The following is a 20,668-nucleotide window of genomic DNA, read 5'->3' on the forward strand; positions in this document are numbered from 1 at the left end:
CACGTGCTGTACCGCAACGGGCGCAAGCATGCTGACGCCGATGCCCTCTCGCGCTATCCTCTGCCCGAAGACTACGTGCCTTGCTCAGTAACCTCAATTGCTGTTTCTGCCATTGATGTTGACATCCTCGCTACCGAACAGCAGAATAATGATTTTATCGCCCCGCAGATCGACTTGCTCTCTGATCTGTCTGCAACACCACCCACGTGTGCCTTGCGTCGTCGAGCTCACCATTTCGCCATGCGTGGCAGCCGACGCAATTACGACGCCGATGGCCGACAGTGGTTACTCGTGATATACCCGCAGGCTGCGGTCGGAGATATGTGAATTTTTTCATTCTGATCCGAAATGCGCGCACTCTGAGGTATTCAAAACTTACCACCGTATTCGACAACGATACTTTTGGCGCGGGATGTACCGCTATGTGAAACAGTTCGTTCTGTCTTGCCTCGCTTGCCAACGCCGCAAACCGTCAGCACACATGTCGCACGCCGGTCTGCAACCGTTACCTTGCCCAGACCGTCCGTTTGGGCACGTAGGTATCGATTTGTATGGACCACTTCTTCTAACGTCGGCTGGTAACCGCTGGGCCATCGTTGCCGTAGACCATTTAACGCGATACGCCGAAACCGCTGCTCTCCCTGCGTCTACTGCACGCGATCTTGCGTCCTTCCTGCTGCATCAATTCATACTGCGCCACGAACCACCCCAAGAGCTTCCTAGCGATCTAAGCCATGTATTCTTGCTCGAAGTCGTTGAAGCCATTCTGACGGAGTGCCATTCTGTCCACCACAAAACTACTGCTTACCACCTGCAGACGAATGGCCTCACCGAAAGCTTTAACCGCACCCTCAGTGACATGCTTTCGATGTACGTCGCCGCCAACCATACCAATTTGGATAGTATACTGCCCTTTGTCACCTACGCCAACAACACTGCCGCTCAGAGCACGACTGGTTTTTCACGTTTGTTCTTGCTGCACGGAAGGCACCCGTCCCACACCATGTACACGATACTCCATTACACGCCGGGTCCATCTGAGTGTGCACCTATTTCTGAGACAGCCAGGCTTGCTGAAGAGTATCGCGAGCTTGCCAAGAGTATTCGTGATGGCTCCACCATTTCTGAGCCCACATTATTTTCTGGTGCGTTTGTATGGCTATCGATCTCGACCTCTGTAGCTGGCCTCTCTTCCAAACTACTTCCCAAGTACGAAGGCCCCTACCGTGTCATCGAGCGCACATCTCCGGTCAACTATCTCGTCGAACCTGTCGAACAATCTTCGGACATGCACCGCCGCGGGCGCGACAAAATCAACGTGGAGTGCCTGAATGCTTATCATAACCCGCTCATAGTAACAAGCTGTTAGATCGCCAGGCGGCTCCCTCTTCGACCCCGGAATAATTGTAGCGAGACTTCCAAACTCTGAAATGGGTCGAACTCTTGAGTACCTTCTAGTGGGGCTACCCAACAAGGACGTCGCTCGCACTGTTAGTACGTGCTTGGCCGTGACTGTCGCCATAGCGTATGATCGCTGGTGGATGGCTAATAAACGCCTTAACAATATATTGCCACGCTGCTTTGGTGGCAGAAGACGAGAGCAAAGAAGTGAATGGTTGCTGTGGCTGAGTAAACGGTCGTCCACTTCGAGTTCCTGTCTATCGTTTCCTTTCGCGACAGACTGGTGGAGGTGCTGGGTACTGTACTGCAACGTCTTATGCCTGCTGGTCCTGAACCAGAAGCAACCACCGCCAGTGCACTAGAGTCTGCTGATATCCATCGAAGCAGCCACCGCCTTCAAGGACTACCACCACAGTACGGCCCTTTGGCAAGTTCTATGAGGACAATGTTTGCCGCATCCGCAGCCCAAACCGAGCATGACCCATTCGCTAGCGTACCCTGTGTCATCAACACGCCTCACACACGCAACCCATTCCATGGTGATGCCGGAGAGGATGTCGAAGACTGACTTGACAATTTCAAGTGGGTTGCTGCTATCCAACGACTGGTACAATTGCCGTAAGTTGAAGAACGTGTATATCTTCTTCTTAGACGTGGCAAGAGTGTGGTACGAGAACCACGAAACTTCATTCACAAGCTGGCAGGAATTCCATCGGCAGCTTCGCGAGGCGTTCAGTAATCCCGAACGAAAATAGAGAGCGGAGCAGGCACTTTCTTCGTGGTTTCAAATGCCGAACGAGAGCATCGCCATTTTTGTCGAAAAGATGTCGCGATTGTTTCGACAGGCTGACCCCCACATGCCAGAAGACAAGAAAGTGTGCCTGCTAATGCGAGGCGTAAAGGAGCAACTTTTCGCGGGCCTTGTGCGCAACCCTCTTACGACTGTGTCAGAGTTCATACGTGAGGCCACAATTATGGAGCGCATGCTTCGGCAGCGGTTGGCGCAGTATGAGCGTCAGACGGTCATGTCGGCTGCGTGCTCGCTTGCACCAGGAGGTGATAACAGGGAAGTCCTCACAGAACTCATATGGCAAGTTGTACGCGAATAACTTCGGAAATTTCATGCAGCGTCCCCTTCCACTAGCGCTGCTCTTACGGACGTCATTCGTAACGAAGTCAGGCAGTTCGTTCACTCCTCACCACCATCGCAAGTCGAACCTCCCACGCGTTCCTACGCGGATGCCCTACGCGTTTCTACGCCGTCGACGGCAGATTTCGCTCTTTCACCTGCTGGGACCCCCAAACGCTCTCCAAGTCCAGCCCATCGCCTGCCTTTTCAGGCCGAATTTCGTCCTGGCCCGCAGAAGTCCACCGTCTGGCATGTACCCGACTATCGTCCTTTGTGCTATCATTGTGGGGAAGTTGGACACATGTACCACGACTGTTACTATCGACGAATAGGCCTACGCGGAATCCACCCATATGCCCGTTTTCCACGCTATGATGAGCGCCCACAAGAAATTGCAGATTACTTGGAAGGTAGCCATCATGCTACTGCCCCGCCGCGACGACAGTCACGGTCACCATCACCCCGTCCGTCCACATCAACGCATCACGACCGACCCACTTTTGTGTCCGCTGGTTTCAGTGGTGCAAGCCGACGCCGGGGAAACTGGAAAAGGCGACCTGTGGAGGTGAGGCCGTTGTCACGCGAACCGACAAATACCCTCTGCCGTTTCCTTGTGACGTACCGTTAAAACCTGTTTCTGAAACCGCCAACAGAAAGTCCACTGCTATTACCATTTCCGTCGGCTGTTATCCGGTGACTGCGCTTGTCGACACAGGAGCTGATTACTCGGTGATGAGTGCTTCATTGGCCACCCATCTACACAAGGTGCTGCCAACGTGGGACGGCCCTCAACTGATCACCGCTGGAGGACTCCTCGTATCCCCTATAGGAAAGTGCACCGCCAGGCTTGAGATTTGTGCGTCGGCGTTTGTAGCGTCATTCCTTGTACTGCACAATTGTTCTCGGCCGGCCATTTTGGGCATGAACTTTCTGCAAGGATATGGAGCGATAATTAATCTGCGTGATTTGTTCGTCAGTTTCCCTGAATGTGTTTCTCCAGATTCCGACATCGAGAACGAACATCGTGACGTGGATTTACGCGTAGTCGATGATTGCGTCACGTTGCCACCTCGCAGTAGTATCTTCGTGATTGTTGAGTGTCCACGGGAGCAGTCAATTACGGGCATCGCCGAAAGTAACCAGATGTTATTGCTTGATCGGGAAGTCGCTATTGCTCGAAGTCTCGTTTAACTCCGAAATGGCCAGACTATGGTTCTAGTTACAAACTTCAGTGGTGAACACAGGCATTTTGAGAAACGCACAACTATATAGCTTAGTTGGAGGCATTGGATGATTTGGACGCCTTCCCTTTGATTACGACGATCTCGACTGAGAACAACTGCGATACTGACGTGACTAGTCGCCTCAACTTCAGTCGCCAGTTAGAAGAACCTTAGAGGGCAAGGCTCCTCCGTCTCCTCTCATCCTTTAGTGACTGTTTTGCCACTACTTCGAAAGTCTGGCAGACTCCTCTAATGAAGCACAGCATCATCACTGAGCCCAACGTCCAACCCATGCGCCAACATGCTTACCGCGTGTCGCAGAAGGAGCAGGATGCTATTCGTCATCAAGAGAAACAAATGCTCGACGACGACGTAATTCAACCATCGACTAGTCCTTGGGCGTCAACAGGTGTTCTGATTAAATAGAAAGATGGTTCATTACAATTCTGCGTCGACTAGCGCAAACTGAACAAGATAACGAAAAAAGACGTATATCCTCTCCTTCGTATCGATGACTCCTTAGATCGCCTGTGACACGCCCGTTACTTCTTTTCCATGGATCTCCGTAGGGGATATTGGCAGATTGAAGTAGATGAATGGGACCGAGAAAAAACAGCGTTGATTACACCGGACGGTCTCTATGAATTTAAGGTTCTCCTTTTTGGCCTGTGCTCCGCTCCAGCCACATTCCAACGAAAGATGAACACAGTTTTATTTGACCTGAAGTGGCACTTTTGTTTAGTGTATTTAGACGACGTAGTCGTTTTTTCTACTACTTTTGAACAGCACATTAAGCGGGTTGAGGCGGTTCTTCTGGATATTCGCACTGCCGGTCTCTCTCTGAAACCAGAAAAGTGTTATTTTGGATATGAGGAACTGAAATTCCTTGGCCACATTGTCAGTAGCATTGGTGTTCGCCCCGATTCTGAGAAGGCTATGGCAGTTGCTTTGTTCCCGATACCGAGAACAAAGCAGAATGTACGCCAATTTCTGGGCCTTTGTGCTTATCGCCGCCGCTTCGTGCCGAACTTTTCGAAAATCGCCGACTCTCTACAACAACTCGTCAAGGATGAGGTCACCTTCCTTTGGAGCCCCAAAGAATCCGACGCTTTCCGCGACCTTCAACAACGCCCACAAAAGCCACCGATCCTTGATCACTTCGACACTGAAGCAGACACAGAAGTCCACACTGACGCGAGCAACCATGGCCTCGGAGCTATTCTCGTGCAATATCAAGATGGCGTGGAACGCGTCATCGCCTACGCTAGCCGCACGTTGTCATCTGCGGAAAAGAGCTACTCGACGACTGAAACAGAATGTCTGGCGGTTGTATGGGCCATAACGAAATTCAGGCCCTACTTGTACGGACGCCCCTTCAGAATCGTCAGTGACCACCACTCTCTCTGCTGGCTAGCGAATCTGAAAGATCCTTCGGGCCATCTCGCAAGATCGATCCTTCAGGTATAGGAATTCGATATAACGATGGTTTACAAGTCTGGCCAGAAATACACCGACACTGACTGTCTTTCCCACGCACCCGTCGAGGTCGCTGCAGAGGACAAGGATGAATACTTTAGCCGGTTTGGTTATTCTCGCATCATTAAACGTGGCTGAGCAGCAACGCGGAGACTTGGAAAAAGAACCACTAATCGAATACATTGAGGGAAGCCGCCCACAACCCCCTGTCAGTTCGTGCGTGATTTGTCATCTTTCTGTCTACGCCAAGACATCCTCTACAAGCGCAACTTTCATCCGAGAACTGTTTACCTCCTCGTCGTTCCTGCTGCTCTCCGCAATAATATTTTGCGTGCTTGTCACGACAAGCTATCGTAACGGCATCTTTGCTTAGCGCATTCTCTGGCGCAGATCAAGGACAAATACTTTTGGCGGAAACTTATTAACACCGTACGGCAGTACGTCAAGACATGCACAGCCTGCCAGTGCCGCAAAAATCCAACGATGAAACCAGCCGGTCTACTTAAGCCTTTGCGACCCTCTCACAAACCTTTTGAAAAGGTCGGAATGAATTTACTCGGCTCATTTCCAAAGTCTACGGCTGGTAACCAATGGAATTTGGTTGCCACCGGCTAGTTGACCAGATACTGCGAAACACAAGCTGCCCAGCGAGCAACTGCTTCCGAGGTGGCTGACTTTTTCATCAAGAACATCGTTCTCCGCCACGGTGCTACCGCTGTCGTCATCACAGATGGCGGTACTGCTTTAACGGCACAGTTGCTCCGAGACATCCTGTTCCGAGACACACCGAACAACAACTGCGTACTACCCACAGACTAACGGGTTAACCGAACGCCTTAACAAAACGATTGCAGATATTATTTCGATGTATGTCGCCAAGGATCAGAAAAATTGGGATGAAATCCTCCCGTATATAACATTTGCCTACAATACGGCTCTGCAGGAAACCGCAGGCTTTGCTCCTTTTCGTCTGGTTTACGGCAGCGACGTCATCACAATGCTTGACACCATGCTGCAACCAACTCTGCTGGACACGATTACCCCGGACGCAGAGGTTTTCAGCGTGCCGAAGACGCCCGGCAGCTGGCGTGCTTTCGCAGTTTATCTCGGAAATCAAGATGCTCGCCAGTACAACACCCACCACAGAGCAGTAATATACAAACCCGGCGACCTAGTCTGGGTTTAAAGTCCTATACGTCAACGCGGACGCTCAGAAAAATTGTTATGTCGGTAGTTTGGACCCTACCGAGTTCTTCATCGCCTCGGCGAAGTGAACTACCAAGTTGTCCCAGCAGACACGTCACACCGTTCTCGTAGATTACGCTCCTAGGATGTGGTTGACGTCTCGAGGATGAAGCCTCACTATACGCGTTGACTGCAAGTCATCACTTTGTGATGTGTCACGATGTTTAAATGTATGCCTCAGGGAGCATTTGAGTTCCTTGAAAGGTACTCATTTTTCAATTTTAGTTTCACATTGAAATTCCTGCAAATGCCAACCGTTGTTTAATAGAACAAGTGTTTTTTCTCGGCATCCGATTCAAATCACGCGGGCAATTTCTTTAGCATATCACGTTTCAAGAAATAACGATCAATGTATTAACCATCCATCATTGTCGCTACTTGACTTTGAGTTCAACTATATAGACCTTTCTTAGACAGGTGCTTTGAATGAACGCCACAAGTGCACCTGAAGGTATCGTCTTATTCTTGTTTACATGCACACACTTGTGTAAATATATGTCCTGTCGTGAAAATAAACCAGTTTGTAGTGAGCGCTCGTGCTCTGTGCCTCCTCTTTGCTTCGTGTCTGTGTTCAATTCAATTCAATTCAATTCAGTTTTATTTCATCCCAAGGATGAGGGCAGGCTCGGGAGAAAAGTGACGTTTTGTCACTTGAGGAGAACCCGAGCCTCCCTAATACATGGCAAGCAACGTGGACATGGGTAAAGAAACATAAGCCACGAACATATAGGCAACGAACATAGGCCATGAGATGTTTGGCGCAGTAGACGTCGAAAGATGCACGTACAGTAATTCTATGTACAGAGACTAATATGCGTAAGTAATTTCTTTCGGCACAAATTCCGAAGTACAATGCAAAATATGACGGAATACAAAATACTATATATATGACAACAATGCTATGCATAGAAATTGCGTGCACACACATACACATAAATATACACACATATATGCAGATGCATATACAGACACATATATATATACATACACACACACACACACACACACACACACACACACATATATATATATATATATACACACACACATACATATATATATATATATATATATATATATATGTATACATACATACATATATATATATATATATATATATATATATATATATATATATATATATATATATATATATATATATATATATATATATATATATATATATATATACAGTTCCATGAATGCCGGGACCACCCTTTTCTCGATTTTCCCGATAAAAGGCACTTCCCTAATGTCACGTGCACTGCATTTCTCAAGGATTCTTTTTGCCTCCGGTAATTTATTTAATAACAAAGGAACACTAAAACATAACATTTGTCGCCCAAAATCTGTTCTACAGAATGGAAGGTTCCAATCTTGTTGGTGACGAGTAGGATACGGATTAGTATGCGTTTTCAGTTCAAAAATATCTAAGAAGGCACGATTGTTATGAAAAAGAGATTTCTTATATCTTATTGCTAGGGTATACTCTTAAAGTTTGTGAATTGGGACAATATTATAGCGCTGAAACAGTTCATCAGTGTGCGTATAGTAGTCGACATTTGCTATAACCTGATCGCTTTTTTGTAGTCTGTATATTTTACTTATGTTGGTTGTTGTCGTACTTGCCCATATCAAAAGACAATAATTTACATGTGACACAAGCTGTTATAATGTGTTAGTTTAACAGAAACTGGAAGAAAATAACGCATTCGTGCAAGTATGCCCACACATTTTGATAGGTTGGTAATTAGATTATTAATCTGAGGATCCCACGACATTGTGGAATTAAAAAGTACTCCTAATGTTTTAACGGTTTCTACAATTTCAACAGCCGCGCTACCTATACGTAATCTATTGTCTAAGGAAATCAGTTTCCACGAATGAAAAACTACAGCTTTTGTTTTTGTTGCATTAATGAGTAATGAATTTCGTTCACTCCATGTGTTTAAGCTTTTTAACGTAGTGTTTATAAGTGTGGTCATGGCAGTCATGTCGTTACCTGTAAAAAAAAAATGCTGGTGTCATCCGCGTATATTATGTATTTAGCTTTGTCACTGACCTTGACAATGTCATTTATGTATAGGTTAAAAAGCAGCGGTCCTAGAATGCTACCTTGCGGAACCCCTGTGGTTATTGCCTGGAGAGAAGAAAATAAATCCTTACTTTTTACACATTGTGAGCGGTACTTGAAGTAAGATTTCAAGAGGGAAAGTGGAATGCCGCGAACACCATATATTTCTAATTTTTCAAATAAAGTATGATGACAGAGACGGTCGAAAGTCTTAGAAAATTCTATGAAAACACCAATGCAAAGTTCTTTACTCTAAACGATTTAAGGATTATTTCTTTCTGAGCTAGTAAAGCAGTCTCCGTCTACCTGCCCTTCATAAAACCATGTTGAGATTGGGATTTTATGCTAAACTTCATACAAAACTTCATGAGTCTTTTAAAAATAATTTTCTCCGAGCCTTTCGAAAATATGGGTAATATAGAAATTGGCCGATAGTTCGTAAGATCATTCTTGTCTCCTTTCTTATATAACACGCTGACAACGGACGTTTGCATTTGTTTTGGGAAACAGCCTGTTGATAGGGACAAATTATAAATGTGAGAGAGCACGGGAGCTATGATATCAATTGCATGTTTGATCGGGGAAATCTGAATACCATCTATGCCACGAGCGCTGGTCTGTTTTAGCGTGAAAAAAATTGAAACTATTTCTTGTCCATTGGTTGGTCGAAGAAAGATGTTCTTTGTCTGTCTTGTCATTGCGTCAGTTATAGCTGTCTGCGCTGTTTGCGTCGGCTGTGCAACGTTTGTGAGAAAATGAATAAATCTTTCTGCGAGTACTAAATCTGTAACCGCTCGACCATCTCTATTTATTTCGGTAAACCCAGGAGAGATCGGTGTCCTGTGAAGCGAAGCGTTAAGTTTCCTCCACAGTTCTGCACTCCCTTTGCAGTTGTCGGCATGGAATTGTTGATTTAAGTAATTTCTTGTTTCTTTCTTGATAAAGGCGTTCACCTTATTGTGGTATTCTTTAAATGTGGTTAAGTCTGACGCATCCTTAGTTTTTAAAAACCTTCTGAATAACTTTGATTTCTTTTCGATCATTCTTAAACACTCGCGATTGATCCATGGTTTGCGACTTCTACGGAACTTCTGTAGAACTTTTTTTTTAAAGTGTCTAAAATAGACTTTTTTACATATAATCAAGAATGTTTCATAGGCTAAATCTGCAGTTTCCGAGTGGTATACCGCACTCCAGTCTCTTTGGGAAAGGCTTGTGCTGAATGCTGTTAAAGTGTGAGGTGTGATATTTTGAACTGTTCTAGCCGGCAGTGTTTGGGACTTCTTATTGCACTCTCCGTTGATGATACTGATATGTGGGGTTTAACGTCCCAAAACCACTATATGATTATGAGAGACGCCGAGCACTCTCCGTAACAAAGTAGAGTGCAAAGTGGTCGCTGATGTCACAACATATTACACCATTCTCTACGTTATCTTTGTTTACGTTAGTGATAAATAGATCGATTAACGTTTCTGAGGTAGGTGTGACACGTGTGTGAGTTTCCGTTACTATACCGTAGCCACTCGACTCGACCGTAAACACAAATGCAATTGCGACAGCAGACGACTCCAGTATGTTGATATTAAGGTCACCGCCAAGAATGAGTTTTAAATTGTTGTCATTTACATAATTTAATGGTTCTTCAAGGCTACTAATAAATGTATTCACAGATGAATCGGGTGGTCTGTACATGACATCATATACGTAATTACGTGTAATCAAAGTTAAGCACTCAATGTCAGCACTGACATAAGAAAATTGTGGTATTATTTGAGCGTCTATACAGTTTTGCACTAGAACCATGAAGCCACCGCCTTTTTTCTTTGTTCGGTTAAGAAAGAAAGTATTATAACCATCTCGCTTGTAAATCTCGTCGTCTGAAGTATACCAAGTTTCCGTAATCATTATTACGCCGAAAGAAGAAGAAAACGTATCTAGAAAAATAGATAGATCATCTTCCTTGTTCCGTGCTAAACGAATGTTTAGATGAAGGCAGCACAGACTATCGCTTCACTGATTTCCTACAAGATTATTGACGTCACAAGGTGATACCGCCATGGCGAAACAGAAGCTGCACCGCGATTCCGGATAGCGTTTTAGGCAATCTTTTCAATGTCACTTGCGTCGCGAATGTGCAATACACACGGAGGAAGGAAAAAGGTAAGGAGAGGGCATGCCCAGCCGGCGCAGGGCGTAAAAAATGTGGCGGAGATGACATTATGGCGGCCATATTGAGTAGGCACAATGGCGGCGTTGTTATGGTTACGTGTTGCGCAGTGAAGCTGGTCTAGCAGTGAGCGGCCGCGGCTGGCGGCGGAATGTGTGCCTCCCCAGGTCTCGTGCTGAGCCGTGGCGGACAATATCTGTGCTCTGCGCCGCGTTATTGGTTACGCAGTGTTCGTCTGGCTGTTACATTACTCTTAGCAACGTTTACAAATCTCTTTGTCCATCACGGGGTTTCAACAGTGCGTAGAACGAGTGCATATCCATGTGTCGTGCGGCGGATGACGCGGATGAAGCAGTTCGTGTTCAGCGAAATGGCGTTGGGCACCATGACGAAGCTGAATGACGACGAACGCCTTGCAGGTCAGTGACGGTTGAGCAGTGCTCCTGCTTGTGACAATGGACGACACTGTTGAGCCCAGCAAGACGCCGTGAGGACCATGTGCACATACGTAGTTTCGTGTTGTGTGTACAGTAACAACTTGCATGTGCGTATTAAAACACCTTTTCTGTTCCGCTTGGTACACTCTCCACCAGCATTGCATGTAATCTCAACGTAACAGCAATCACGTTCAACTCTCACTAGCACCGTGCTCAAAGTCACCACGGTCGCAGAATGCTGACGCAGGTGAGTTTCACGCGGAACACGGACACAGTGGCAGGACGCTGCGTCAGTCGCGTGGCGGAATGCAACCGTAGAAGGCGCACGACCGATCGTGTTGTCTGTACAGTTGCTGAATTAATGACGTGAAAGCACTCGCCGTTGTCAGTGCATCTAGCGCGCGGTCTTTTGTAGTTGCTTCGCTGTCAGCGAGCTGTTACTCTTTGTTATTACTCGGACGAAGCGATTTCGCTGAAGGTGTCCCGCTGGCTCTGAGTGATGAGCCCAGTTCCATTAGTTTCGGATCGTCACGACACACGCGCTGCGCAGCTCACGTGCTTTCCGAGCCGGAGAGGGAGTCGCGCCTTCTGCTTCGCATTCATATGTAAACAAGAGAGGAGAATTTGCCTACTCAATATGGCCGACTTCCGGCTTCATCGCGGCTTCACAACGAGTGACGTCAGGGCCTCTCCTTACCTTTTTCTTCCTCCGTGTGCAATACATGTGAGCCTTCATCCTTTCGCGAGAGAATACGCCCATCATTCGTCTACACAAACCTCCAGTTTGCTGCTTTCTTTTTCGCTATTGCCGCTCCAAGAAGCTGTTTTAGGGCTGGGCATAAGTGTTCATTGATGAACGCAGGTGTGTTAGAGGCGGGACCGAGGTCCTGTGTCGAGATGCGCGTCTTCTTTGCTTTCTGTATCTCCAAATCACGTTTTGAACAGCTGCGGAATTGGACTATTATGTTCGGTATTGAACTGGCATTCTTTGCTGGTACACGGTGACATTTTTCAACATAATCTTTGGTTACAGGCACATTCAGCAGTCCGCCGATCCTGTGAAGGGTATTTGCAAGATATTCCTCAGCAAGTTTGGGTATTCCCTCAATCTCGAGATCGCATTTGCGGGAGTATCGCTCAGATGCAGTTATCCTCTGCTCTTGTTGAGAAATTTGTTTCTTGAAAGCTTCGCACTCGGTTCTCAACTGCTCATTAGCGCTTCTCAGTGACTTGTTATCCCCCACAAGATCCGCATTCTCTTTCTTTATTTTCTCAACTTTGTCGTTCAAAAAATTCACACTGTTTTTCAGGTCTCTTATTTCCTTTCTTAGCTCTCTTTCAATTGACGATTTGAATTCAATCATCTCCTTTCTTATTTCTTCTCGCAAGTTAGTAAAATCACTCATGACTACAGAAATACTTCACACAGGAAATGTATCACCACCTTGGCAGCAGAAAGGCAGCAAAAAAAGAATAATCTTTGTTTAGTATGTAATAAAATGAATGCAAACCTGAAATAATCGAACACAGGCGTGTGAGGAACAAGCTTTCGCTGCCCCCGCTGCTGCCAAGTGTTCCTTCCACGCTCCCAGTTCGCTGAACAATTATGAATTACTAACTAGCCCGCCTTTCCATCATATTGCTAGGTAATTCCTTTTTTTCACGGGAAGATGCTTCTTGCTCCTTGTGGAGTGCTTTTGTGTAAAAATGCAAATGGGTCAGCAGAAAAAAACATGGCCACTTGATTGGTGAGGCTTGGACCACATGGGGCACCACCATTTTGAGGTAGTGGAAATATGCAGATAGGTGCAGAAGTGGAATAGTTTTCAAAGAGACAGAATTCACTTAGACAGGTGGCTAGATCATGACGTAGGTTGGTGACTTGCAGGACGTGCAGTACCTTTTCTGGGGGCACTCGGGACCTTCAGGGTCCAGGATAGCTAGTGACAAGAAAAACAACCATGAGGGGCGACTCTTTGACAGATGGTATAGGGAGACACTTTTCCAAGTGGCACCAATATTTATTACGCGTAGAACCTCACGGATAAATCGACGTAGACACGAGGGCTGCGTCAATTCAGACGTAGGGTTTATTAGCATGCAGGGTGGCAGGAATAGGCTGAAGTGGGGAGAGATAGAAGAACAGATAAGGGGGGGGGGGAAGCTCATGGTATATGGGTTTGTAGAAACATATCTTAGGGACACGAAACAACTACCTAGCAATCAAGACTACGCATGCAAATATTGTAATAAAACAGAAGGCAGCAGAAGGGGCGTGGGATTGGGACATTTATTCATAAAATACAGACTGGCAAAGGGTCAAGCAGGAGTGGTGAGAACATTTATAACTAATATGGAAAGCGGAAGGGCAGATGACGCTCTTAAGTTTTTTATACTTGTGGACAGTGGAAAAAGCCAGAGAGGAAAACCAAGAAGTGGTGCCATGCACAGAAAGTGACACTGGCGAACTAGAAGAGTGCGAGGTAATTATATTTGGAGATATGAATTCGCACATAGAATATATAGATGAATATATTGAGCCAACAGGCAGAACGCTAATGCATATGTGTGAAAGGCATGGTATTGTCGCAGTACAACGCGAACAAAGCACAAGTACGCCTTGAGGCAGCGAAAGCAGCGTGTTCAACAGCTGAGCCACAAGATTTTCTTCGTTCTCGCGTCAAGCCAGAGGCCCACTACCTGGTGTCCGCTAAATCCCCCCATCATCGTTTTTGTCCACATGTAGACACGGGTCATTTGCCTCCCTCTCAAAGAGCATCGACCCGATGTGAAGTCAATAATGCAGTTTTTGTTAAAAGATAAGTCTCACGTAATCACTCGCTGACGTAAGTCACAAGAGTGGAAACTTGGGCTAGTTGGTGCGTAGTCATATTTGCAAGATGTTTCAGCGCGCGAACAAAGGAAAAAGGACAGGGTAGACAGAATGCGCACTACGTGAACTACGTGAACACTACGTGAACGAGTTCAGGATGGAGCTGGCGACGCTTGGTACTACACGAATTGTCGGGAACAACTTCGTAAGTGACGTCACTCAATTGTCGCAGCCCTCGGTATGGCCCAAAGTATCTTCTTAAGAGCTTTTCTGATAGTCCTCGTTTCCGTACGGGTGTCCAAATCCGTACTTTGTCGCCAGTTTGATAGACAACTGCTCTGCGGTGAGCATTTCAGCGGCCTGCATCGTACTCTTGCTGCTGGCGTATCCGTAAACGTGCCAGTTGTTTAGCTTTTTCCGCGCGTTCCGTAAACGTGTTGGCGTCTGGGTCGATGTCGTCACTTTCGTGCAGCAGCATCGCATCCAACATAGTTCGTACTTCTCGTCCATGAACGAGGCTGAACGGGGTCATGCGGGTCGTTTCTTGTTTGGCCGTGTTGTACGCAAACGTTATGTATGGCAAGATTTCATCCCAATTTTTGTGTTCAATGTCTACGTACATCGAAAGCATGTCTTCAATGGTTTTGTTCAGACGCTCCGTCAGCCCGTTTGTTTGTGGGTGGTAGGCAGTGGTCTTACGATGCGCTGTTCTACTCAGCATCAGGACGTGATCCAAAAGAGCTGCTGTAAATGCGGTTCCTCTGTCTGTGATCATGACGGTTGGTGCAACATGCCTCAGTACAATATTTTCGATGAAAAATCTTGCCACATCCGCTGCTGTACCTCCCTGAATAGCTTTTGTCTCGGAGTGGGCATTGGATCGCAGCAGCGATGCCGGCGGCTGACAACCCCCTTTGTCTTTTTGTTCAGCTGGCTGCAATCCTTGGAACGTGCCCTGCTGCCTGCGCGGATCGACTGCGACTGCCTCCTGAGATCAACGCATGCCCCCCCTTGTTTGACTCGTCACCTTGCGTCGACCATGGTTGGCCGCCTTACGCAACATTGAAACCCTACTACGCAGAAGAAGCCAGTGTGACATCGTCATCAAGGCAGACGGACCATATAACCGGCTGGCGGAACCCTTCGCCCTTCAGTGGGCATTGGATCGCAGCAGTGATGCCGGCGGCTGACAACCCCCTTTGTCTTTTTGTTCAGGTTGGTCCCGCCCCACCCCTTTTTTCTAAACGCTCAAACAACCTCTTTCTGCTGCTGTTCCCATGCCCAAGTGTTCTTGCCTGCACCCTTGTGGAGTGTGTTTTTGTTGCTAAAATGTTGTTGGTCAGCGGAGACGTCGAGCTCAACCCTGGTCCCCCGAAACAAGACCCTAGCAAACAGAGCAGTGACGTTCTTCTGGCTATTCAAGATTTAACAAAACACCTTGACCAACGGCATGACACCCTCATTAAATCCATAGACGAAGTGAAAGAAAACCAAAAGTTACTTGAGTCCAAAGTGTTAGATTTGACCACGCGGCTAACTGATCTAGAAAAACGAGTCGATTCGTTTGAAGAATTTCTAGACGGCTCTCACGTGCAGGAAATGATAGCCACCGCCGTTCGAAGTGAACAGGCTTCGCTCCGAGCGCGTCTCGATGAGTTCGAGGATAGGTCTCGTCGTGAGAACCTGATTTTCTACGGAATTGAAGATTCAGCGTCAGAAACTTGGGCCAATTCTGAAGAAAAGGTCCGATGGATTCTTACTTCTACATTAAACTTGCAGCTACCTGACGATGCTATCGTGCGTGCTCACAGGCTAGGAACGTTTTCGCGGCATAAAACTAGGCCCGTGATAGCATGTTTCACTTCTTCCAAAACTAAAGATAGTGTTTTGTCTCAGAAGTCTAAGTTTCGTGACACAAATACATCAATCTGTGAGGATTTCTGCAAGGCTACACGCGCCACCCGGAAAAAACTAATCGACTTCGCCAAGTCGACTGGTCACAAATTTTCTCTTAAATACAATAAAGTGGTCATTGGCAATAAAATATACACCTACTGCGCATCTTCAGATCGCGTGTGCGAAATAGAAACGGACTCGCTTACCCCTCAAATCCTCCTAATCGCGATGATCCTGTCATCAGAGGCCCATCTTCTCCACTGTAGCTAGATGCTAACACAAGTTGTAATACCTCTAACCCTGACTGTTGTTTTTTGCTTTGTAATATCAGAAGTGTTATCAACAAACGTGATGCTTTGTCTTCGTTAGTAAACACGTGCCTTTCCGATGTGATAGTTTTGACCGAAACCTGGCTGTCGTCAAAAGTTGAAAACCGTGAGATCCTGCAGTGCGACAAAAAATTTTCCTTTTTTAGGTGTGACCGTGGCTCGCGTTCTGGTGGCGGTGTCTTGATCGCTGTTTCAGAGGAATTCATGTCTTTTAAAATTCCCATTGTATGTTCCCTTGAATTGGTGTGCGTTCGAATCCGCATAGGTCACAAAGATGTCATTGTTTGTGCCTGCTGGATGGATGGATGGATATGGCTGTACCCTTTAGATCGGGCGGTGGCTAGCGCTACCAAGCCGTAATACCTAATGAACCAAAAACTATATTTATTTTTTTCCTTAAAAAAGAGTTTGAGGATTCGTACATTGCAGTGAAGAGTTTAATTTTCACTCGTGCCTTGACTTTAGCCACCAATCAGATAACCTACTTCTAGTTAAGTCTACCCGCTTAAAGTCTATTTTGCCCTCCCGGTCCCTAAACCCCAGTGCTTTGAAAAACTCTGCGCCATCATCCTGAACTATAGGGTGAAGCCCTTTACAGAACATTATCAAGTGTTCGGCAGTTTCTTCTTCCTCTCCACACGCACTGCATACTGTGTCTACCCCTTCGTATTTGGCCCGATATGTCTTGGTTCGCAGTACTCCCGTTCTGGCCTCAAACAGTAGAGAACTACCCCGAGTATTATCATAGATCCTTTCCTTGGCAATTTCCTGCTTAAAAGTTCGATAGATATCTAGTGCGGACTTCTTAATCATGCCCATTCTCCACATGTCAGTCTCCGTTTCCTTCACTTTCTGCTTAACCGATAGTTCTTTTTGGTTTGGCCGCCTGCTGTTTTCTAAGTATTTACCAGTCAACTTCCTGGGTCGCTTCCTCCATTTTGTATCGACATTCTTTATGTACAAGTAGCTGAAAACCTTCCTAGTCCAACGCTCTTCCCCCATTTCTCTCAATCGCTTCTCAAGTTTTATCTTGCTGCTAGCTTCTCTGCCCTCAAATGATGTCCATCCCATATCACCTTGTACTCCCTGATTTGGTGTATTCCCGTGAGCTCCTAAAGCAAGCCTACCTATTCCACGTTGCTTAATTTCTAATCTTGCTTGAACTTCTGATCTCATGCACAAGACCGCATTGCCGAACGTCAGCCCAGGAACCATGATCCCTTTCCATATTCCTCTCACAACATCATACCTATTGTAATTCCACAGTGCCCTATTTTTCGTGACTGCTGCATTCCTGTTACCTTTAGTCGTCACGTATATTTCGTGTTCCCTCAGATACTCGGTCCCATTGCTTATCCATACGCCCAGGTATTTGTATTTATCTGTTATCTCTAGCGTGACCTCCTGTATTCTAAGCTCACTACCTTCCTTGTCATTGAAAATCATGACTGCTGATTTTTCCTTACTGAACCTAAATTTTAACCTATCTCCCTCATTACCGCAGATGTCCATCGATCTCTGCAAATCTTCCTTGCTGTTGGCCATTAGCACTATATCATCTGCGTACATTAATGCTGGTAGTGCCTGATCAATAAGTTTTCCTTGTTGGACTAAAGAGAGGTTGAAGCCCAGTCCACTTCCCTCTAATTTTGCCTCTAATCCTTGTAGGTACATCATGAATAATAAGGGTGACAGGGGGCACCCCTGCCTAAGCCCGCGTTTCACCTCTGCAGGCTTGGATACCTGTTTTTCCCACTTTATAACTACCTTGTTACCTCTATAGGTACCCTTTAAAAGATTAGTGACTACATGTTCCACGCCTAGTGTGTCCAGTATTCCCCGCAATTCCTCTTGAACCTCGATATCGTACGCTCCCTTGATATCCAAAAATGCTAGCCACAGGGGCCTGTGTTCCTTTTCTGCTATTTCGATGCACTGCGTCAGTGAGAACAGATTGTCTTCCAACCTCCTATGTTTCCGAAACCCATTCTGCAGTTCCCCCAGCACCCCCTCATCCTCTATCCACGCCTGCAGTCTTTCCTTTATAATCTGCAACGCTAGCCTGTAGACCACTGATGTCACTGTTATAGGACGGTAGTTGTTTATGTCAGCTTTGTCCCCCTTTCCTTTATAGATCATGCTCATCCTGCTAAGTTTCCATCCATCGGGAACTTCACCATCGATTATTATTGTGCTCACTGCCTCTCTCAAAGCCTGCTTAGACTTCGGACCTAATGTCTTTATCAGCCTAATTGGAATGCCGTCTGGGCCTGTTGATGTACTACTAGGAACCCTTTTCTCAGCCCTTTCCCACTCTTGTTGTGAAAATGGAGCCATTGCACCACTTGATTCGTCCTTATCTATTGTGGTGCATAAAGTACTTCTTTGTTGAAATTTTTCTGTCACTTTTGTTCTTATATATTCGATAGCTTCGTCCCCTTCTAGCCTAGCACCTTGGGCTGTAGTTATAAAACTCTGCTCTAATTGATTGATATGTGGGGTTTAACGTCCCAAACCTAACCTAACGCCTTCACTAACGATTTATTCTCTGCTGCTGATCGTTCATCTACTGTTGATTGTATCTTCATAGATTTTTCAAAAGTCTTTGATACTGTCTGCCACAAGTTACTTCTGAAACTAAACGCGCTAAATATTGATGCTAACGTCTTAAAGTGGATTGAATGTTTCTTATCTAACTGCACCCAGTTTGTAACTGCTAACGACCATTGTTCCCCGACTAGCCCTGTAACGTCCGGCGTTCCGCAAGGTTCAGTTCTTGGTCCCCTACTATTTCTTATCTACATCAACGACTTACCTAAAGACATTTCATCATCCATCAAACTATTTGCCGATGACTGTGTAATTTACCGTGGAATCCGGAGTAACGCAGATAATATTGCCCTTCAAACAGACCTGGATCACATTTCATCATGGTGCGACGCATGGTTAATGAAGTTAAACGTTACTAAATGCAAGGCTGTGCGAATTTCCCGTTGTATTTCTCATAATGTACCGTGCGACTACACACTTAACCACAGCAATCTCGATCTGGTTTCGTCCTACAAGTACCTCGGAGTATATATTTCTAACAATCTCTCTTGGAACACGCATGTCGATTATATTACAAACAATGCGAATCGCACGTTAGGTTATCTGCGCAGAAACTTTTCTTTGGCTCCGACTAACCTTAAACTTCTGCTTTATCAAACATTAGTCCGACCCAAATTCGAGTACGCGTCATCAATCTGGGATCCACATACCAATTGCCTCACTGACAGCATCGAGGCGGTTCAAAATCGCTCGGCACGTTTTGTCATGTCAAACTACCATCGCACGTCCAGTGTTACCTCGATGAAAGCCAATCTTCACTTACCCACTCTCTCACTGCGGCGTAAAATATCTCGCCTTTGCCTGTTCCATAAGATCTTTTATTGTATTCCGTCTTTTAGCAACACTCTTTTCCAGCCCCCATCGTACGTTTCCTCACGCAACGATCATCAGTTTAAAGTGGGCGTTCCTAGCACCCGCACGAATTTATATTTTGAATCATTCATCCCGAAAACTGCAAATGAGTGGAACCACCTTCCCGCCCCTATTGCTGCTATCACTGACCTCACTTAGTTTAAAAACGCCCTCTCTAACCATTTCGCGTAAATTCGCCACTTAAGTCACGCTGTGTTTTCTCTTGTTAGTTCTTTGTGTGCGCGTGTCATTCAAAGACGCAACCATGTTGAACATTGTTGTTACAACCACCCTGCCTCTTTTTCACATCACGCAGTCTTTTTTTTTTTCTTTTATGGTTTTCAGACCGCCATTGTGCGCATATAATTTTGATTTGCTGTATTTCCTGATTTTCTGTACGATATATACCCGCTCCTCTCTGTAATGCTTTGGCCTTGAGAGTAAATAAATGAAATGAAATGAAATGAAATAACGGGTCAGATAATCCGTCGCGACGATAACCCAGCGGTTTCCTGCAGTGGAAATAGGAAGTGGGCCCAAAATGTCCATGCCTATCTGGTAGAATGGAGCTGTTGGGACCTGCACGGGTTGCAGTAGGCCAGCTGGTTTAGTCGGTGGTGACTTGCGTCGCTGGCAGTCGAGACAGGTACGAACGTGGTGCTTCACGGCTGTGGTTAGTCTCGGCCAGTGATACCTTTGCTGTACTCTGGCCATCGTTCTCATGTAACCCAAATGGCCAGAGGTCACCTCGTTGTGACATGCTTTGAGCATTTCGGTACGAAGGGCTGCTGGTATGACGAGCAGATAGGCGGATCCTGTCGACGAAAAGTTTCTTTTGTAAAGTACTCCACCCCGTAAACAAAACGATGACAATACTCTTGCGAAAACTCTTGGCGCCTTCTGAGATCTGCCTTCCAAGTAGTTAATTAAGCCAAGCAACTCAGTGTCGTCACGTTGTTGCTGCGCAATGGCGGTCGTGTCGAGGACACCGAG

Source organism: Rhipicephalus microplus, chromosome 5 (assembly GCF_043290135.1).
Source record: "Rhipicephalus microplus isolate Deutch F79 chromosome 5, USDA_Rmic, whole genome shotgun sequence".
In the NCBI taxonomy this organism is placed as follows: Eukaryota; Metazoa; Arthropoda; class Arachnida; order Ixodida; family Ixodidae; genus Rhipicephalus; species Rhipicephalus microplus.